Source organism: Dendrobates tinctorius, unplaced genomic scaffold (assembly GCF_039654945.1).
Source record: "Dendrobates tinctorius isolate UK_male_01 unplaced genomic scaffold, ASM3965494v1 ptg000245l, whole genome shotgun sequence".
Classification (NCBI taxonomy): Eukaryota; Metazoa; Chordata; class Amphibia; order Anura; family Dendrobatidae; genus Dendrobates; species Dendrobates tinctorius.
Genome location: NW_027361912.1, coordinates 9384999 through 9408052, shown reverse-complemented (window position 1 = coordinate 9408052; position 23054 = coordinate 9384999).

Below are 23054 nucleotides of genomic sequence, written 5' to 3'. Positions count from 1 at the left end.
GCGCTGGTGGGTGCAGCAGGCTTGGCTGCTATTGAGGTGGGCACTAGTGAGTGCAATTTGACTGGCTGCCATTGAGGTGAGCACTGACGAGTGCAGCAGGCTTAGCTGCCATTGAGATGAACACTGGTGGATGCAGCGGAACTAACTTCCATTGAGATAAGCACTGGTAGGTCAGCTGGACCGGCTGACGTTGAGGTGAACTCTGGCGAATGCAACTGGACTGGTTGCCATTGAAGTAAGCACTGGTGGGTGCAAATGGGCTGGCTGCCATTGAGGCGAGCACTAATGGGTGCAGCGGGACCGGCTGCCGTTAAGGTGAACACACACTGGTGAGTGAAATTGGACCGGCTGCTTTTGAAGTGAGCAATGGTGGGTGCAGCAGACTCGGCTGCCATTGAGGTGAGAACTAGCGGGTGCAGCAGGCTTGGCTGCTATTGAGGTGAACTCTAGTTGGTGCAATTTAACCAGCTGCCATTGAGGTGAGAACTGGAGGGTGAAGCAGACTCAGCTGCTGGTGAAATGAGCACTGGTAGGTGCAACTGGACCCACTGTCATTGAGGAGAACATTGGCAAAGGCAACTGGACCAGCTGCCGTTGAAGTAAGCGCTGGTGGGTGCAACTGGGCCTGCTGCCACTGACGTGAGCTCTGGCGGGTGCAACTGGATCGGCTGCCATTGAGGTGAGCTCTAGCTGGTGTAACTGGACCAGCTGCCGATGAGGTGATCACTACCCGATGCAACTGGATTGGCTGCTGTTCATGTGAGCGATGGCAGGTGCAGCAGACTCAAATGCCATTGATGTCAGCACTTGTGGTGTTAGGCGTCGGGTTCCTGTCGCTGCACAGCAGGAATCCCGAGCTTTGCCTTCTGCGGTCTCCCATTCCTCTCCGGCCGCAGTGGGGCCTACTCAGCGGACTCGTCGATCCCAGCGCTCTGCTCACACCAGCATTGTAAGTTTGGTTGCTGCCGCCACCTCTGGTCCAGCTATAGCAACGCATGTTGGTCAGCAGCAAGCAACTCCGGGGACTAAGTCCTCCTGTCAGTCCACTGAGCATGCCCATGGGACGATCTCTCATTGTAGATCGGAGTTCACATGCTCAGGTCCTTCTCCAGCTCAGATTGGACCATCAGGAAGGTCAGGAAGGTCCCGGAAGGACACTGCTATAAAAGGTTCACATGGACGCTTGGCCATGCGCTAAAATAGACTTTTGTTGAGACTTGTGTGAGTGATGACTGATGCATGAAACTGGTGACTGACTCATTAAATAACCCCTTCCTTTGATACGTATGTGTTAGGGTTAGTTTAGCCTGAGTCAGCCTCATGGTGGCAAAGCATGTGCCACAGTGCTCCAGTCCAGCACAAAGGTTAGCGCCATAGTGTCACCATATCTCCCATACCTCTGGGTGGTGCGAGTTTATCCACTGTTCCCTGTGACAGCTAACAGGGCACAGCACTTTCCTAGCGTCACTCTCTAGCGCCGCTTCAGCAGCTCTGTGCGCAAGTGAGTCTAGCAGGACTCTGACTCCATGTCTCTGGGCAGAGTTCTGTGACCACATCGCTTGCGCTCACATTATATTAGTGCGACCTTCTGAGGTAACAGGGTTCGCCTCGCACACTCTGAGTGAGGTAACCTGAGCATGCTACTATTCGCCGTTGTCTAGCAGCTGATTTCATCACTGCACGGTGGACCCCAGGCTGCGAATGCACCTCAATAACTTCTATATTGTTTGGTGCGTTCCGCCAGCCTAACAAGCGGGTGCAACTGGACCAGCTGCCATTGAGATGAGCCCTGGTAGGTGCAATTAGACTGGCTGCCATTGAGGTAAACATTGGCAGGTTCAGCAGGCTCACCTGCCATTGAGGTGAAAACTGGCGAGTGAAACTGGACCGGCTGCTTTCAAGCTGAGCTCTGGTGGCTGCATCAGGCTCGGCTGCCATTGAGGTGAGCACTATTGGGTAAAACTGGACCAGCTGTCATTGAGGTGAAAACTGGCGGGTGAAGCAGGCTTGGTTGCTATTAAGGTGAGCACTAGTGGGTGCAATTTGACCGGCTGCTGTTGAGATGAGCTCTGGCAGATGCAGCGGGACCGGCTGCCGTTGAGTTGAGCACTGGTAGGTGCAACTGAAGCAGCTGCTGTTGAGGTTAACACTGGCGGGTTCAGCAGGCTTGGCTCCTATTGAGGTGAGCACTAGTGGGTGCAATTTGACTGGCTGCCATTGAGATGAGCACTAGCAGATGCAGAGAAACCGGCTGCCTTTGAAATGAGCTCTGGCGGGTGCAACTGGACTGGATGCTGTTGAGCTGAAAACTGGCGGGTGAAACTGGACCGGCTACCTTTGAGGTGAGCACTGGTAGGTGCAGCAGGCTCGACTGCCATTGAAGTGAGCAGTAGCGGGTGCAACTGGACCTGCTGCTGTTGAGGTGAGCACTGGGGGGTGCAGCAGGATCCGCTGCCTTTTAGATGAGCACTGGCGGATGCAGCGGGGCCGGCTGCCATTGAGATGTGCATTGATAGGTGCAACTGGACCATCTGCCATTGAGGTGAACAATGGCAAATGCAACTGGACAGGCTGCCATTGAAGCACTGGTGGGTGCAACTGGGCAGGCTGCCTTCAAGGTGAGCTCTGGCGGGTGCAACTGGACCGGCTGCCGATGAGATGAGCACTTGCGGCTGCAGCAGGCTTTGCGAGCACTACCCTATGCAACTGGATCGGCTGCTGTTCATGTGAGCGATGGCGGGTGCAGCAGGCTGAGCTGCCATTGATGTGAGCACTAGCGGGTGCAACAGGACCGGCTGCCGTTGAGATGACCACTGGTAGGTGCAATTAGGCCGGCTGCAGTTGAGGTGAACACTGGTGGATTCAGCAGGCTCGGCTGCCATTGAGGTGAGCACTGGTGGGTGCAACTGGACCGGCTGCTGTTGAGGTGAAAACTGGTGGGTGAAACTGTACTGGCTGCCTTTGAGGTGAGCACTGGTAGGTGCAACAAGCTCTGCTGCCGTTGATATGAGCACTGGTAGGAGCAGAGTGACCGACTGCCATTGAGGTGAGCTCTGGTGTGTGCAGCTCGACAGGCTGACCTTGAGATGAGAATTAGTAGGTGCAACTGGACCGGATACCATTGAGGTGAACACTGGCAAATGCAACTGGATCGGCTGCCGTTGAGGTGAGGGCTGGCGGGTGCAGCATGCTCGGCTGTCATTGAGGTGAGCATTAGCCGCTGCACCTGGACCGGCTGCCGTTGAGGTGAGCAGTGGTGAGTGCAACTGTACCGGCTGCCATTGAAGTGAGCAATAGCGGGTGCTGTTGTGAGTTCATTCTCTGGTCCATCAGTAATGAGTTCTCCTTCCAGACTCACTCTGGTGGTAACAGGAGGTAGTGAGGCTGATTTAATCAGTAGAGATCTACCACCTGATAATGAGGATGACGATTGGACCTCAGGAATCTTAGACTGGATTTAAGACAGCCGACGCCCTAGTCAGTGCTGGTGATTGCTTCTGCTTTCCAGGTCTTGGTTTTCAGCTCTGTTCCAGCCTTTTCAAGCTAAGTGTTTTTGCTAATGTTCACACTTGATTTTGTTGGTCTATTCAGTTTTTTGTGTGTTCAGCCAGCCCCGGCTGGGGCTGTGATGAATTTCTACTCTTATTTATCTGTATTTGCCAATTTGCTTTTTAGTCCCTTACTAGATTGGCCTCTTTTTGCTCTGTCTCAGAATATTTCAGAGTGCTGATATAGAGGGAGAAGTCTAGTGACTTCGGGGTTAATTTTGTTATCAGAAGTGTTGGACATTATTTTTGTAGGGTTTTTTGGCAGATTGCAGACAGTGTCTTTCCTTTCCTATCCTTTATAGTTAGTTTGGGCCCCATCGTTTGCTCAGCCTATTTTCCTGCCTGTATTTGTGTTTTCATGTTGTTTCACCGTCAATACATGTGTGGGGGCTGTCTATTCCTTTGGGGTCTGCTCTGAGACAGTTAGTTTTCCCCTTTTCTTGCTTTAAGCTTATTTAGCTCTCTGGCGGTGACGAGGCATCTAGATCATCTTAGGAACGCTCCACTGCTACTGCTAGTTGTGTGGTTAGGATAAGGGATCTGCTATCTGCATAGTTACCAACCTCTCTGGTTTTCTGGGATTTAGCTTTTTGTTGTCCTCCTTGGTGACCCATTCATAACAGAATCTCCAGCCATACCACAGATTCTAGGGTACTCAAAAGCAGGAAAAAATCATTTAAAAAAAAAGGAAGAAAGAAAAAAAAGTGTCAGAATTTTTTTTTCTTTTTATATATATTTTCCTCTTTTTTTTCTGGGGCCGTAGAGGATTTTTTTTTCCTAATGAACATTAAGCAATTGTCTGATCGTGTGGAGCAACTTGCTGCTGAAGTGCAGGGAATTTCCACTTACCTCATTCAGTCACATGCTGCTGAACCTAAGATCCCCACTCCAGATGTGTTTTCTGGGGATCGGTCAAAATATTTGAATTTTAAGAATAATTGTAAATTATTTCTTGCCTTGAAGCCTATCTCATCGGGGAGCTCTGTGCAGCAGGTTAAAATTGTCATCTCCTTGCTGCGCGGCGATCCCCAGGATTGGGCTTTTTCTCTGACACCTGAAAATCCTATTTTGACTAATGTGGATGCATTTTTTCAAGCCTTGGGGTTGTTGTATGATGAGCCTAATGCTGTTGATCAAGCTGAGAGAACCCTGTTGGCATTAAACCAGGGTCAGGATTCTGCAGTTATACTGTCAAAAATTCCGAAAGTGGGTGGTCCTTACTACATGGAATGATAGTGCATTGGCAGCTCTCTTTCGGAAGGGTTTATCAGAGACCGTAAAAGATGTTATGGTGGGATTTCCTGTTCCCTCTGGTCTGGATAATTCTGTCATTCAAGTTTATCAGCGTTCACGTGAACGTAAAACTACACGGGAGGCGCTGCCACCTTTTGAACAAATGTCTGAACCTATGCAATGTGATGGGGTTTTTGTCTAGGGCGCAACGTCAGGAGTTTAGAAGGCGTAATAAGCTGTGTTTTTTCTGTGGAGACACCTCTCATACTATTTCTGTCTTCCCTAAACGAGAGAAACGTTTTGCACACACATTTGCTGTAGGTGGTGTACAATCTAAGTTTCTTTTGGCAATTACTCTGATCTGCTCCTTATCCACGTTTTCCACTAAGGCTTTTGTGGATTCTGGAGCAGCGTTTAATCTGATGGATTTGGACTTTGCTAAACGTTGTGGTTTTTCCATGACTCCTCTGCAGATGCCAATTCCTTTGAGGGGTATTGATGCTACTCCTTTGGTGGAGAATAAACCTCAGTTTTTGACCCAGGTGATAATGCGAGTTGCCCCAGACAACCAAGAAAATTGTAAATTTCTGGTGCTGCATAATTTGCATGATACTATTGTTCTGGATTTTCCCTGGTTGCAAACTCATAATCCTGTTTTGGATTAGAAACCTGGGTCTGTGGTGACTTGGGGCTGTCAGTGTGTTCTTAGGGATGCTCCTGTTTTCTCCACGTCTCCTCAGTCTCATGATATTCCTGATTATCTGGCCGATTTTTCTGATGTATTTAGTGAGAGTAAGTCTGCGTCTTTGCCTCCTCATAGGAATTATGACTGTGCAATTGAGTTGATGTCTGGGTGTAAATTTCCCAAGGGTCGGCTTTTCAACTTATCAGTACCCGAACATGATGCTATGCGATCCTATATTAAGGAGTCATTGGAGAAATGTCATATTCGACCATCCTTGTCACCTTTAGGTGCTGGTTTTTTTTTTAGTGGCCAAGAAAGATGGTTGATTAAGACCGTGTATTGATTATCGTTCCCTTAACAAGATGACGGTTAAATATCAGTACCCATTACCTCTGATGTCTGATTTATTCTCCAGAGTTAAGAGTGCCTGCTGGTTTACTAAGCTTGACCTCAGGGGGGCGTATAATCTTATTCGCATCAAGCACGGGAATGAATGGAAGACGGCGTTTAGTGCTCCGGAGGGACATTTTGAGTACCTGGTGATGCCTTTTGGGCTCACTAATGCCCCTTCTGTCTTCCAATCCTTCATGAATGATATTTTCTGAGATTTTGTGGATAAGTTTTTGATCATCTATCTGGATGATATTTTGATCTTTTCTAGTGATTGGGATTCTCATGTGGAACATGTCCGGACTGTGTTCCCGGATTTTGAGGGAGAATTCCCTGTTTGTTAAGGGATCGAAATGCCTCTTTGGTGTACAGAGGATTTCATTTTTGGGATTTATCTTGTCTCCGTCGACTATTGAAATGGACCCGGCCAAGGTACAGGCCATTTATGATTGGGTTCAGCCTACTTCTATGAAGGCTCTCCAGAAGTTTTTGGGTTTTGCTAATTTCTATCGTAAATTTATAGGTAATTTCTCTGGTATTGTCAAACCACTGACTGATCTGACCAAGAAGGGCGCTGATGTGCTGAATTGGTCTCCTGAGGCTGTCTCAGCATTTCAGGAGCTTAAGCGGAGATTTACTTCAGCTCCAGTTTTACGGCAACCTGATGTCTCACTTCCATTTCAGGTGGAGGTAGATGCTTCTGAGTTTGGTGCGGGAGCTGTTTTGTCCCCAAAAGACCCTGTGACTTCTAAGATGAATCCTTGTGCCTTCTTTTCTCGTAAGTTCTCTCCATCTGAACGCAACTATGACGTGGGGAATCGGGAACTGTTGGCCATGAAGTGGGCATTTGAGGAGTGGAGAAATTGGTTGGAGGGAGCTAGACATCAAGTTGTGGTCCTCACCGATCACAAGAATTTGATTTATCTGGAGTCGGCCAAATGCTTGAATCCTAGACAGGCTAGATGGGCCTTGTTTTTCATGCGTTTTAATTTAGTGGTCTCTTTTCTTCCGGGCACTAAGAATGTTAAGGCAGAAGCCCTTTCTAGGAGTTTCTTTGCTGATTCTCTTAATGTGACCGAGCCTACCACCATCCTAGGTGAGGGGGTAGTTCTTTCTGCCATTTGCCCAATTTGAGACGCACCCTGGAGGAATTTCAGGAGGATAATCCTGAGCATTGCGCTATGGGAAAGTTGTATGTTCCTCACCAGTGGAGAAAGAGAGTGATGTCTGAAGTTCATTGCTCCGCATTGGCTGGTCATCGAAGTATTTTTGGTACCAGAGATTTGGTGAGTCGGTCATTTTGGTGGCCCGCCTTATCTCGTGATGTCAGGAATTTTGTGCAGTCCTGTGTGACTTGTTCTCGGTCTAAACCCTGTTCTTGTTCTAGTGGGTTGCTGATGCCCCTGCCGGTACCCAAGAGGCCATGGACCCATATATCATTGGATTTTATTTCTGATCTTCCTGTTTCTCAGAGAATGACTGTTATCTGGGTGATTTGTTATAGATTTTCGAAGATGGTCCATCTTGTACCACTCCCAAAGTTGCCATCTTCCGCTGAGTTGGTGCCCTTGTTTTTCCAACAGGTAGTTTGGTTACATGGGATTCCTGAGAACATTGTGTTGGACAAAGGAGTCCAGTTTGTTTCCAGATTCTGGAAAGCTTTTTGTTCCAATCTGGGAATTCAGTTATCCTTCTCCTCCGCGTTTCATCCCCAGACAAGTGGGCAGACTGAGAGAAAAAAACAGACCTTGGAGTCTTATTTAAGATGTTTTATATCTCCTGATCAGGATGATTGGGTTTCATTTTTGCCCTTGGCCGAATTTGCGCTGAACAATAGAGCTAGTTCTGCCACTTTGATGTCACCCTTTTTCTGTAATTTTGGGTTTCATCCTCGATTCTCTTCAGGGCAAGTGGAATCTTCATCCTGCCCAGGTGTGGACACTGTGGTTGAGAGAATGCAGCAGATATGGGACCAAGTAGTGGATAAGTTTTCACTCTCTCAGGAAAAGGCCCAGCGATTTTCCAACCGACGTAGGACCATTGGTCCCCGGTTTAAAGTGAGTGATATGGTTTGGTTGTCATCTAAGAATATTCCTATGAAGGTTGCATCTCCTAAATTTAAGCCAAGATTTATTGGGCCTTATAAAATTTTGGAGATTCTTAATCCTGTTTCTTTTTGATTGGCTCTTCCAGTTACGTTCAAGATCCATAATGTATTTCATAAATCACTGTTGAAGAGGTTTGTTGAGCCAGTGGTTCCAATGGCAGCACCTCCTGACCCTGTATTTGTTAAAGGCAATATGGAATATGAGGTAGAGAAAATATTGGATTCTCGTTTGGCTAGACGGATACTCCAGTATTTGGTCAAATGGAAGGGTTATGGCCAGGAGGATAATTCTTGGGTCTCTGCCTCTGATATTCATGCCAATAAATTGGTTCGTGCTTTTCACCGGCCTGGTGGTGTGGATGAGGATTCGGTGACCCCTCCTTAAGGGGGGGTACTGTTGTGAGTTCATTCTCTGGTCCACCAGTAATGAGTTCTGCTTCCAGACTCCCTCTGGTGGTAACAGGAGGTAGTGAGGCTGATTTAATCAGTAGAGATCTACCACCTGATAATGAGGATGACTATAGGACCTCAGGAATCTTAGACTGGATTTAAGACAGCCGACGCCCTAGTCAGTGCTGGTGATTGCTTCTGCTTTCCAGGTCTTGGTTTTCAACTCTGTTCCAGCCTTTTCAAGCTAAGTGTTTGTGCTAATGTTCACACTTGATTTTGTAGGTCTATTCAGTTTTTTGTGTTCAGCCAGCCCCGGCTGGGGCTGTGCTGAATTTCTACTCTTATTTATCTGTATTTGCCAATTTGCTTTTTAGTCCCTTATTAGATTGGCCTCTTTTTGCTCTGTCTCAGAATATTTCAGAGTGGTGATATAGTGGGAGAAGTCTAGTGACTTCATGGTTAATTTTGTTATCAGAAGTGTTGGACATTATTTTTGTAGAGTTTTTTCGGCAGATTGCAGACAGTGTCATTCCTTTCCTATCCTTTATAGTTAGCTTGGGCCCCATCGTTTGCTCAGCCTATTTTCCTGCCTGTGTTTGTGTTTTCATGTGTTTCACCGTCAATACATGTGTGGGGGCTGTCTATTCCTTTGGGGTCTGCTCTGGGGCAGCTAGTTTTCCCCTTTTCTTGCTTTAGGCTTATTTAGCTCTCCGGTGGTGACTAGGCCTCTAGATCATCGTAGGAACGCTCCACTGCTACTGCTAGTTGTGTGGTTAGGATCAGGGATCTACAATCTGCAAAGTTACCAACCTCTCTGGTTTTCTGGGACTTAGCTTTTTGTTGTCCTCCTTGGTGACCCATTCATAACAGGGTGCACCTGGACCTGCTGCCGTTGAGGTGAGCGCTGGCAGGTGGAGCATGCTTGGCTTCCGTTGAGGTGAGCACTAGCCGGTGCACCTAGACTGGCTGCCGTTGAGGTGAGCGCTGGTGAGTGCAACTCTACCGGCTGCCAACTGGGTGAGCACTGGTGAGTGCAGCAGACTCGGCTGCCATTGAGATGAGCTCTAGTGGGTGCAACTTGACCGGCTGCCATTGAGGTGAACACTGGCAAATGCAACTGGACCAGCTGCCATTGAAGTAAGCATGGTGGATGCAATTGGGCCGATTGCCATTGAGGTGTGCTCTGGCGGGTGCAACTGGGTGGGCTGCAGATGAGGTGAGCACTGGCAGCTGCAGCAGGCTTGGCTGCTGTTGAGGTGAGCACTACCCTATGCAGCTGGATCAGCTGCCGTTCATGTGAGCGATGGTGATTGCAGCAGGCTCGGCTGCCATTGATGTGACCACAAGCAGGTGCAACCTGACCGGCTCCCGTTGAGATTAGCACTGGTAGCCGCAATTAGACCGGCTGCAGTTGAGGTGAACCCTGGCGGATTCAGCAGGCTCAGCTGCCATTGATGTAAGCACTTGTGGGTGCAACTGAACCGGCTGCTGTTGAGGTGAAAACTGGTGGGTGAAACTGGACTGGCTGCCGTTGAGGTGAGCACTGGTGAGTGCAACTGGACCGGCTGCCATTGAGGTGAGCACTAGCGGGTGCAGCAGGCTCAGCTGCCATTGAGGTGAACACTGGCAAATGCAACTGAACCAGCTGCCGTTGAAGTAAGAACTGATGGGTGTAGCAGGCTTGACTGCTATTGAGGTGAGCACTAGTTGGTGCAATTTGACCGGCTGCCATTGAAGTAAGCACTGGTGGGTGCAACAGGCTCGGCTGCCGTTGAGATGAGCACTGGCGGATGGAGCGGGACCGGCTGTCGTTGAGGTGAGAACCTGTACGTGCAACTGGACTGGCTGCCGTTGAGGTGAACATGGCAAATTCAACTGGACCAGCAGCCGTTTAAGTAAGCACTGGTGGGTGCAACTGGGCTGGCTGCCTTTGAAGTGAGCACTAGTGGGTGCAATCTGACCGGCTGCCATTGAGGTATGCATTGGTGGTTGCAGTAGGCTCGGCTGCCGTTACGGTGAGCACTAGCAGGTGCAACTGGACCAGCTGCCACTGAGGTGAGCTCTGGTAGGTGCATAAGGCTCGGTTGCCATTGAGATGAGCTCTGGTGGGGGAAACTGAACCGCCTGCAGTTGAGATGAGCGTGAAGGTTGCAACTACACCAGCTGCAGTTGAGGAGAGCTCTGGCGGGTGCAACTGAACCGGCTGCTGTTGAGGTGAACAATGGCAAATGCAACTGGACTGGCTGCTGTTGAAGTAAGCACTGGTCGTTGCAACTGGGCCTGCTGCCATTGAAGTGAGCTCTAGCCGGTGTAACTGGACTGGCAGCCACTGAGGTGAGCACTGGCGGCCTAGTGGGTTCAGCAGGCTTGGCTCCCATTGAGATGAGCTTTGGGGGGTGCAGCAGGCTCAGCTGCCGTTGAGGTGAGCACTGGTGGGAGCAACTGGACTGGCTGCTGTTGAGATAAGCTCTGGTGGGTTCAATTGGACCACCTGCAGTTGAGGTGAGCCCTAGCAGGTGCAATTGGACCTGCTTGTTAGGCGTCGGATTCCTGGCACTGCACAGTGGGAATCCAGAGCCAGACATCCTGCGGTCTTTCATTCTCCTCCGACCGCTCAGACTCCTGCTCAGCAATCTCGGCGAGCCAGGCATTCCCCTCAGACTCGTTCTGTGAGCCTGGATGTTGCTGCCACCTCTGGTGCAGCAATGGTAGCGCAACCTGCTTTGCAGGGAACTGCTCCAGAGGCTAAGTCCTCGTGCCGTGCTACTGGGCATGCCCACAACTTGTCCTCTCAGTGGAGAGCAGGGGTCACATGTTCAGGTCCTATGTCGGATCTGATTGGTCCTTCCCAAAGTACTGGAAGGTCCCGGAAGCGTTTGGCTATAAAAAGCCCGCATGGCGGCTCGGCCATGCGCTAGTGTAGCATATTATTCTGTGTGTGTATGGTGATGGATGCATGGACTGGTGTCTGACTCATTATGAAACCCCTACCCTCTGATATTACGAGTGGTGACCGAGTGTGAATAGTCAGCTCCAGGGTTGTGGCAAGCTACACGCCACTTGCTCCACACCTACACTAGCGTCCGTCGGCGCCCGGTCCTCGGCGCCGACGCTTGCGGCTTTTCTCTGCCGCTGCGCTGTATTAACAGCAACTATTGGTCTTCGCAGCTGCGACGCCACACGCAGGCCTCTGTGACACTAACAGGGCCTGTGCCTTTGCTTTTGTGTTCTCCAAGCCACTCTGTGTTTGTACAGAGTCGCCCTTAGCGTTCGGGTGACGTTAACCCGAGCGCAGTCCCGCACCTACTAGGTGCATCTGCCATTGTTCAGCAGCGGTCTTGTCACCTACCGCTCGGTGGACCCCGGGCGGCGAACGCACCTACTATTATTTATATTTGGTGCGTTCCGCCGACCCTAACATTACACTAGCGCCAGGGTCTGGCTGGCAATGGCAGACGTGCAGCAGCTGCAGCGCTACATTAGGCAGCTGGAGAGCAGGTTGGCGGCTATTGAGAGCACCAACTCAGCTGCAAATGCTGCGCTAGCTGCTGCTCAGACAGTCGCTGAGGCTGTCTCACGTGCACCCACACTTTTGCCCTTGCCGACAATGTCTCGCTTCCCGCTCCCCGATAAGTTTTCGGGTGATAGTGCCTCCTGTAGGGGATTCGTTAGTCAGTGCTCCATTCAGCTGGAGTTGCTGGCTGCATGGTTTCCTACAGAGCGGGCTAAGGTGGGATTTATTGTCTCCCTGTTGTCTGGCCGGGTATTACAGTGGGCCACGCCATTGTGGGAACGTGATGATCCCGTGGTACAGGGAGCTGCTCAGTTCCTCGCGGCTCTGAAGCAAGTCTTCTTGGGACCACGGGTCACACACGATACGGCTCTCCAACTGTTATCCTTAACACAAGGGTCACTTTCGGTTAGCCATCATGCTGTCCAGTTTCGGACACTGGCTTCCGAGTTAGAGTGGCCGGACAAAGTGTTGGTCCCGGTGTTTTGGAGAGGCCTGGCTGAGCATGTAAAAGATGCTCTAGCTACTAGGGAAATTCCCACAAGTCTGGAGGAGTTGATCGCCGTTTCCACCCGCATTGATCTCCGCTTCACGGAGCGCGGTTTGGAACGAGCGCAACCCAGACGTAGGGTTAATTTGGCTCCCACCTTTACCGAGCCGCTGATATATCCCGCACAGGAGCTTCCTTCCTCTGAGCCTATGGAGGTGTTTCGCACTGGCACTAAGTTGCATCCGATGCGAAGCTCTGTGCGCTGTTATCAGTGCCGACAGTTTGGCCACTCGGCTGGCACATGCCCTCAGCGGCCGAAAAGATGACCACATTCAGTGGCCGTAGGTGGTGGTCAATCCAAGGTGGGACCCTTTTCACCCAAACCGGTGTTCCGGGGTACATTAGATAGTGGGTCCTCCACCTGGGAGGCAGAGGTCACCCTGGATTCCGGGGCCGAGGGGAACTTTATGTCCTCGACTTTTGCCCAGAGACACGCTATCCCTCTGGTGTTACTCTCCCAACCTCTGACCATTAGGGTGGTAAATGGGGCACCGTTACCGTCTCAGGTGACCCATCAGACAGCCCCAGTCGGACTCTCTATTTCACACTCACATCAGGAGACTCTGTCCCTGCTTATTATGCCCAATGGCATCGATCAGGTGCTCCTCGGAGTTCCCTGGCTTCGTTGCCGCTCCCCTCATATTGACTGGGCTTCGGGGAGGATACTGGGCTGGGGCAAGGACTGTGAGGGAAGGTGCCTGAGGGGCAGCGTTCAGGTGGCTTCCACTGAAGTGCCTGCGGATCTCTCCGCGCTCCCCAAACCCTACCACCAGTACGCGGACGTCTTCTCTAAGAAGTCTGCGGAGACGCTCCCGCCGCACCGTTCCTATGATTGCCAGATTGATCTCCTGCCAGGCACAGAGCCTCCCCGAGGCTGTGTTTACCCCTTATCACTCCCTGAGACGGAGGCTATGTCCCAATATATCCGGGAGAACCTGGCTAGGGGTTTCATCAGAAAATCTGTGTCACCGGCTGGTGCAGGGTTCTTCTTCGTACAGAAGAAGAACGGAGAGTTACGCCCCTGCATTGACTACCGAGGTCTCAATGCTATCACGGTTAAAAACAAATACCCCCTACCGTTGATCTCGGAGTTATTTGACAGGTTGCGGAGGGCCCGGATCTTTACTAAATTAGATCTGCGGGGTGCATACAACCTGATCCGCATTCGTGAAGGAGACGAATGGAAGACAGCTTTTAATACCAGGGATGGCCATTACGAATACCTGGTTATGCCCTTTGGCCTTTGTAATGCGCCAGCTGTCTTCCAAGATTTTGTCAACGACGTCTTCCGCGACATGCTCTCTACCTCGGTGGTGGTCTATTTGGATGACATACTCATCTTTTCGCCAGATTTGACCACCCACCGGAGAGACGTCTGCAGGGTCTTCGACCGTCTGCGGGCGAACTCGCTATTTGCCAAGCTGGAGAAGTGCCAGTTTGAGCAGGAGTCCTTGCCGTTCCTGGGCTATATCATCTCGGCCCAGGGGCTGGCCATGGATCCTGCCAAACTACAAGCGGTAATGGACTGGCAGGAGCCCCATTCCCTCAAAGCGGTGCAGCGCTTTTTGGGGTTCGTGAATTACTACCGCCAGTTCATACCACACTTTTCCACACTGGTGGCTCCTTTGGTTGCTCTCACCAAGAAGGGGGCTAACCCCAATGCTTGGTCAGAACATGTCTCCAAGGCCTTCTCGGCTATAAAATCACATTTTGCTGGCGCTCCCATATTACATCGTCCCGATGTGGATAAGCCGTTTATCCTTGAGGTAGACGCTTCTTCCGTCGGTGCAGGAGCAGTCCTTTATCAAAAGGATGCTCAAGGTCGGAAGCATCCCTGCTTCTTCTATTCCAAGACCTTCTCACCGGCGGAGAAAAATTACTCCATCGGCGACAGGGAGCTGCTAGCCATGAAGTTGGCTTTTTCTGAGTGGAGACATCTCCTGGAGGGAGCCCGGTTTCCCTTTCAGGTATATACGGACCATAAAAACCTGGTCTATCTACAGACGGGCCAACGCCTGAATTTCCGTCAGGCCAGGTGGTCGCTCTTCTTTTCCCGATTCCGCTTCACCCTCCACTACCTCTCTGGAGAGAAGAACGTCCGTGCGGATGCTCTCTCACGTTCAGTGGTCTCAGCGGAAGGAGAAGCTGAGCCTCGGTTAATTCTCCTGCCGGAGAGTTTTACGACCGTGGCTCCAGTTGCTCTCGAGTCGGTACCACCAGGCAAGACCTTGGTGCCTCCTCAGCTACGGCCGGAGGTCCTCGCCTGGGCACATGCCTCCAGGGTGGGTGACCATTTTGGTAATAAACGGACCACCAAACTCCTGGCAAGGTCATATTGGTGGCCACATATGGCTCGAGATGTCAAGGAATACGTGCAAGCATGTGTTTCGTGTGCTTGGAACAGACCCTCTAGACAGAGGCCGGCGGGGCTGTTGTTTCCCCTGCCAGTGGCGGATAGACCTTGGGAGATGGTTGGCATGGATTTCATAGTTGGCTTGCCCAAGTCTGGTGGCAGTACGGTCATCTGGGTGGTCACCGACCATTTTTCCAAAATGGTGCATCTGGTGCCACTCGCTCGAGGTCTGGCCACCTTGTTCATTAAGCACGTATTCCGTTTACATGGCATGCCGGACAAAATTGTGAGTGACCGCGGTCCCCAGTTTGCGTCTCGGTTTTGGAGGGAGCTCTGCAGTTTACTCAGCATCGAGCTAAATCTATCCTCCGCTTACCATCCCGAGACGAATGGCTTGGTTGAGAGAGCCAATCAGACCTTGGTCACCTATTTACGGCATTTTGTCTCTGCCAGGCAGGATGACTGGGCATCCTTGCTACCTTGGGCTGAATTTGCCCTAAACAATGCGGTGGCTGATTCCACTGGTCAGACGCCCTTTCTCCTAAACTATGGTCAACATCCACGCATCCCTGTCCCGATGCCAGTGTCCTCCACCGACTCCAGGGTGGCAGACTGGGCAGTGGAGGCCCGGGACATTTGGGATCGCACTCAGGATGCTATCCGGGCATCTAAAGAAAGGTTGAGGGCGTCCGCCGACACGCATCGGCGCCCCGCGCCAAGCTTCTCCCCTGGCGACATGGTATGGCTCTCCACCCGAAATATTAAACTGCGGGTCGAGTCTCCCAAGTTCGCACCGCGATACATTGGACCATTCAAGGTCCTCGAGCGACTTAGCTCGGTGGTCTACCGCCTGGCTCTTCCTCCACATTTGGCCATTTCGGACGTGTTCCATGTGTCCCTCCTCAAACTAGTTCACATGGTCCGGTTTTCTGAGTCATCTGCCGGGTCATCAGACTTATCGTCTGATGAGTTTGAGGTTAACGCCATCGTGGGGCGCAGGTTTGTCCATGGCAAAAAATTTTATTTGGTGGACTGGAAGGGTCATGGACCCGAGGCTCGGACCTGGGAGCCGGTGGAAAACATTCATGCACCGCTCCTGATTGCGGCCTTTAAGCGCAGTCCTAGGAGGGGGGGTAATGTTAGGCGTCAGATTCCTGGCACTGCACAGCGGGAATCCAGAGCCAGACATCCTGCGGTCTCTCATTCTCCTCCAATCGCTCAGACTCCTGCTTAGCAATCATGGCGAGCCAGGCATTCCCCTCAGACTTATTCTGTGAGCCTGGATGTTGCTGCCACCTCTGGTGCAGCAATGGTAGCACAACCTGCTTTGCAGGGAACTGCTCCAGAGGCTAAGTCCTCGTGCCGTGCTACTGGGCATGCCTGCAACTTGTCCTCTCAGTGGAGAGCAGGGGTCACATGTGCAGGTCCTATGTCGGATCTGATTGGTCCTTCCCAAAGTACTGGAAGGTCCCGGAAGCGCTTGGCTATAAAAAGCCTGCATGGCGGCTCGGCCATGCGCTAGTGTAGCATATTATTCTGTGTGTGTATGGTGATGGATGTATGGACTGGTGTCTGACTCATTATGAAACCCCTACCCTCTGATATTACGAGTGGTGACCGAGTGTGAATAGTCAGCTCCAGGGTTGTGGCAAGCTACACGCCACTTGCTCCGCACCTACACTAGCGTCCGTCGGCGCCCGGTCCTCGGCGCCGACGCTTGCAGCTTTTCTCTGCCGCTGCGCTGTATTAACAGCAACTATTGGTCTTCGCGGCTGCGACGCCACACGCAGGCCTCTGTGACACTAACAGGACCTGTGCCTTTGCTTTTGTGTTCTCCAAGCCACTCTGTGTTTGTACGGAGTCGCCCTTAGCGTTCGGGTGACGTTAACCCGAGCGCAGTCCCGCACCTACTAGGTGCATCTGCCATTGTTCAGCAGCGGTCTTGTCACCTACCGCACGGTGGACCCCGGGCGGCAAACGCACCTACTATTATTTATATTTGGTGCGTTCCGCCGACCCTAACACTGCTGCCATTGAGATGAGCACTAACGGGTGCAACTGAACTGGCTGTCATTGAGGTGAGCTCTGGCTGGTGTAGCAGGCTCAGCTGCCGTTGAGGTGAGCAATAGTGGATGCAGCAGGCTGAGATACAAGCACTTGAACCTGAGATCTGACTAGACTTAGGAAAACAAACTGATAGGAAGGAATGAAGGAAGGGTGCAGCAGGACTGGATGCTGTTGAGATGGGCACTGGTATATTCAAGTGGACCAACTGCCATTGAAGTAAGCACTTGTGGGTGCAGAAGGCTTTGCTGCCGTTGAGGTGAGCACTAACGGGTAGTGTTGAGCATTCCGATACTGCAAATATTGGGTATCGGCCGATACTGAGTTCCGATACTTTTTGCATATCGAATACCGGAATCGGAAGTTCCCATAATGCTATTACCCAGTTTGATTTGATTCAGCCAATGAGGAATCCTCAGAAGCGTGGGCACATCCTGTTAGGCATGTAGGCATGTTAACTAATGGCATGGCTGTGATTGGCTGCTGAAATGATGTCATGATGCACTATAAAAGCCGCAGCCACCATTTTGGGTTCACTGTGCTGTGAATTCAGTTAGGGACAGGCTGCTGTTCAAGACTCTGAGAGACAGTTAGAGATAGCGATTTGCTATATAATATTGTGCTTTACCCAGGCTACATTATCAACCACTGTAGCTTTCTTTTGCCTTGCAGCGCTGTTCACAGCTGTCTGCAAGGTCTGTGTGTGTGAGTGCAGCTCACGCTGTAGTGTGTTCTGCACCACCTTTGGTTGTAGTCAGCTCAGTGTGCGTCACTGCCTCATGCATAGTCCTTTTTTTGTTTTATTGCTGCTCATTTTTCTTGATTTTTCCTATCAGTGTGCTTTCATACGTATCCATCTACATAGGTTGCAAACACTATAGGAGTAGATAGCGGAGCCTTTCTGCAGCCTTTCAGTGCTAGTGCCCAGTTCTCTGCACTGTTCACGGCTGTCTGTGAGGCCTCTGTGTGTGAGTGCAGATCACGCGGTAGTGTGTTCTGCAGCCACCTCTAGTTGTAGTCCACTCAGCGTGCGTCACTGCCTCATACATAGTCCTTTTTTTGTTTTATTGCACCTCATTTTTCCTGATTTTTTCTCCTATTAGTGTCATTCCATCCGTATCCATCTACATTGGTTTGTTGCAAACACTATAGGAGTAGATAGCGGACCCTTTCTTCTGGCTTGTGGCCTGCAGCCCCAGCCAGATTGGTATTAGCCTATTTTTTGTAGCCTCATCTATTGCATTGTAGGCTACCTTCCTGCATTGTAATAGCTACAAAAAGTGGGAATGTGGACAGAGCAGGAGACTTAGCTGGACACACATCAGGGGATCAGCTGACGTTACTGAACCCCAGTAACACAAGAACAAGTGTTGATTGTGCACACGGCACTTCTGAGCAGCAACTGGCAGTGTTGGAGGCCAGGGTAAATACTAGAGACAGAGTGGAGCCAGAGGCCTAATTGGAGCACGTTTAAAATCAGTTGTAGTCTACAACAAATATTAAACTTGATGAAATTAGGCCTCAGCCTACACCCTGATTGGCCCTGGTCTACAACACCACCAGTTGCTGCTCAAAAGTGCCATCTGCACAGTCAACATATGCTCCAGTGTTATTGGGGTTCAGAATTGTCATCTGATCCCCAGCTGTGTGCCCGGCAATTTCTCCTGCTCTGTCCACACTCACACAACTACAGATTTTAAACTTGCTCCAATTAGGCCTCTGTCTTCACTCTGTTTGTAGTATTTTCCCTGGGTTCTAGCACCACCAGCTGTTTCCCGGCATTGTCTTTGGCACAGGTACTCCGTCCTGCCCAGCCTGGTTCCAGCACGCCTGCTGTTTCCGTGTAGTGTCAACGTCACTTTGCCTCCAAAACTTTGTCATGCCGTGTTGCGGTCGGGTTAGCCGACTCTATGGTGCCTGCAGTTTAAGGGCTTTCTATGTGGGATGCGGGATCTGGTAACAAAGGCTGGTTCCGTAGTGCCAATAGGACAAGGACCCCCTGTAGGACTGAGGGTTTCGGTAACTGTGGCTGGCTCGCGGCCTTGTTTGTCATGGTTACCTTCTGCTACCCATCCGGGTTCCAGTACCGTCAGCTGGTTCTTGGCAGTGCCTTTGGCTTAAGTGCCTCATTCTTGGTATCCGAGTTCCAGCAATGTCTGCTGGTCCTTGGTAGTGCTTTCTAGCACAGGTACCTCCTGCTTAGTAACCAGGTTCCAGCACCATCAGCTGATCCTCGGTAGTGCCATTGGCTCTTGTTCCTTCTGCTGCCCCTCCAGGTTCCAGCACCTTCAGCTGGTCCTCGGTAGTTACATGGACTCTTGTAGCTTCTGCTACCCATTCAGGTTCCAGCACCGTCAGCTGGTTCTCGGCAGTGTCTTTGGCATGGGTACTCCCTCCTGCCCAGCCTGGTTCCAGCACGCCAGCTGTTTCCGGGTAGTGTCAACGTCACTTTGCCACCAATACGTTGTCCTGTCGAGTTGCGGTCGGGTTAGCCGAGTCTATGGTGCCTGCAGTTTAAGTGCTTCCTATGTGGGCTGCAGGATCTGGCAATAAAGGCTGGTTCCGTAGTGCCAACAGGACAAGCACCCCCTGTAGGACTGTGGGTTTCGGTAACTGCGGCCGGCTCGCGGCCTTGCAACTTTGTTTTTCTTGGGTACCTTCTGCTACCCATCTGGGTTCCAGTACCATCAGCTGGCTCTCGGCAGTGCCTTTGGCTTAGGTGCCTCCTTCTCGGTATCCAAGTTCCAGCAACGTCTGCTGGTCCTTGGTAGTGCTTTCTAGCACAGGTTGCTCCTGCTTAGTAACCGGGTTCCAGTACCGTCAGCTGGTCCTCGGTAGTGCCATTGGCTCTTGTTCCTTCTGCTGCCCCTCCGGGTTCCAGCACCATCAGCTGGCCCTCGGTAGTTCCATTGGCTCTTGCAGCTTCTGCTACCCATCCGGGTTCCAGCACCGTCAGCTGGTTCTCGGCAGTGCCTTTGGCTTAGGTGCCTCCTTCTTGGTAACCGAGTTCCAGCAACGTCTGCTGGTCCTTGGTAGTGCTTTCTAGCACAGGTACCTCCTGCTTAGTAACCAGGTTCCAGCACCATCAGCTGATCCTCGGTAGTGCCATTGGCTCTTGTTCCTTCTGCTGCCCCTCCGGGTTCCAGCACCGCCAGCTGGTCCTCGGTAGTTCCATTGGCTCTTGCAGCTTCTGCTACCCATCCGGTTTCCAGCACCGTCAGCTGGTTCTCGGCAGTGCCTCCTTCTCGGTATCCGAGTTCCAGCAACGTCTGCTGGTCCTTGGTAGTGCTTTCTAGCACAGGTACCTCCTGCTTAGTAACCGGGTTCCAGTACCATCAGCTGGTCCTCGGTAGTGCCATTGGCTCTTGTTCCTTCTGCTACCCATCCAGGTTCCAGTACCATCAGCTGGTTCTCGGCAGTTCCTCAGCCTTCTTGTACCTTCTGCTACATTTCCAAGTTCAAGCTTTTGGAAATGGTTTTTGGTAATCACTCTGGATCTCCCTGACGACGACCCTGAAGTCGACGACCCTGAAGAACACCCCGAAGAAGACGACGACCACGAAAACGATGACCCTGAAGACGACGACCCAGAAGACCACCCCGAAGAAGACCAAAAGATGACCCTGAAGAAGATGACCAAGACGACAAAGAACATGAAGACAACCACCAAGATACAGAACAACAAGAGACCGAAGACCAAGAAGCAGAAGACCAAGAAGCAGAAGAACAAAAAGCAGAAGAACATTAAGCATAAGACTAAAAATCAGCAAAAGATATTATCTAAATTATAAGAAGAAGAAGACTAAGCAGTGTATGGGGGTGAGTCCGTTCCTCCTCGTGGTGCCCCTGGAAAATGCCTGCTGCTGCAGGCCAAACTGAACGCGGACAAATCCTGTTGTAAATCTTTTGTGACAGGCAGAACGGAAGGTGTAATCTTCAAACTTTTATAGATAACAACTACAGGAATGCCTGTCACAAATAAGAATATGATGAACAAGAAGAATAGGAAGAAGATGAAGAAGTAGAATATGAAGAAGAATAATAGTTGAATAAGAAGAATATGAAGAATGTAAAAAAAGGAATAATAGGAAGAAGGTGAAGAAGAAGATGAATAAGGTGAAGAAGTTGATGAAAAAGATGCTGCTCCTGCTGAGGATCATGAAGGAGAAAATGTGGGAGAAGTAAAAAAGAAGGTGAAGAGCATGGAAGTAGTAAAACATACATATCTGACAAAATATAAAAAAGGTTAACATAGTCAATATCTTTGTAACTCCAAACGTCTTAAAAAAAAATTAATTCCAGCTTTTCCATTTGATTGGGCTAAACCTCTATGCCTTTAATGTCTCCTCCACCTCCCCCAGTACATTCTACATTATTCTTAGTTGTTTTCCTTCATGTAGAATAACCCTACAAGGAAAGACAGGGTTTATTTTAATTCCGATATTTCTGTCCCATTGACTAGCATTGGCTTCCGGTATCGGAATCGGCGATATTCGATACTGTTTGGGTATCGGTCCGATCCAATATTTCATGATATCGGACAGTATCGCTCAACACTACTAACGGGTGCAACTGAACTGGCTGCCATTGAGGTGAGCACTGGCAGGTGCAGCAGGCTCAGCTGCCGTTGAGGTGAGAACTAGCGGGTGAAACTGGACTCGCTGCCGTTGAGAACTGGTGGGTGCAGCAGGCTTGGCTGCCATTGAGGTGAGCACTGGTGGGTACAGAGGCTGAGATACAAGCTCTGGGACCAGGAAGGAAGGAAAGCAACATCAATTCATTGCTTTGGAAGCAAGGCTTCTCTTCCACACTGGGAGGAGCTAAGACTGTCATTTGCATGCCATGGAAAAATTGCCAATGCGGCTCTCGCAATGGCTCACCTCAATGGCAGCCAGTCAAGATGCACCCACTAGTGCTCATCTCAATGGCAGCTGAGCCTTCTGCACCCACCATTGCTATTGAGATGAAAACTGGTGAGTGAAACTGGATTGGCTGCCCTTGAGGGGGGCCCTAGGGGGTGCAACTGGACCGGATGACGTTGAGTTGAGAACTGGCGGTGCAGCAGGCTTGGCTGCCATTGAGATGAGCACTGGTGGATGCAACTGGACCAGCTGTCATTGAGGAGAACTGGCTAGAGAAACTGGACCGGCTGCCATTAAGGTGAGCACTGGTGGTTGCAGCAGGCTCGGCTGCCATTTGGGTGAGCACTAGCTAATGCAACTGAAACAGCTGCCGTTGAGGTGAGCACTGGTGGGTTCAGCAGGCTTGGCTGCCATTGAGATGAGCACTGTGGGGTGCAGCGGGACTGGCTGCCATGGAGTTGAGCACTGGTAGGTGCAACTGGACCAGCTGCCATTGAGGTAAGCACTGGCAGGTGCATAAGACTCGGCTGCCGTTGAGATGAGCACAGGTGGGTGCAACTGGACCGGCTGCAGTTCAGATGAGCTCTGGAAGGTGCAACTAGACCAGTTGCAGTTGAGGAGAGCTTTGGCGGGTGCAGCAGGATCAGCTGCCAATGAGGTGAGCACTGGTGGGTGAAACTGGACTGCCTGCTGTTAAGGGGAGAGCTGGAGGGTGCAGCAGGCTCGGCTGCTGTTGACATGAACAAGGGTAGGTGCAACTTGATCGGCTGCAGTTGAGATGAGCACTGGTGGGTGCAACTGGACTGGCTGCAGTTGAAGAGAGCACTGGCGGGTGCAGCAGGCTTGGCTGCAGTTGAGGAGAGCTGTTGTGAGTTCATTTTCCCCTTCACCTTTGATGTCTGATGAACTCCCTCTGCTGGTGAAGGGAGGTAGTGAAATTGATTTGGATGGGAAGAACCTGTCATCTGAACAGGTGGAGTGTGATTGGACATCCGGAATCTCTGAGTGGATATAAGGCAGCCGCCGCCCTGCAGGGTTGCTGGTGATCCTTTCTGCTCTGAGCTCTTGCATCCAGTTTAGTTCCTGTCTCCTAAAAGCTAAATTTTTGCCCTGCTATTATTCCATGAGATTTTGTCTGGTTTACTTAGTGTTTGTGTTCAGCCAGCCCTTGCTGTAACTGGCTGAATTCCATTTTTGTCTCTGATCAGTTGATCTCTTTGCTCTGTTTTCAGAATATACCTGAGTGCTGATATAGTGATTTTGAAGTCTAGCGACTTCAGGGCCTTTTTTCCTGTCAGACTGTTGGGACATTTTTGGTAGGGTTTTTGCGGATTGCAGCCAGCATCTTTTCTGTCCTTTCC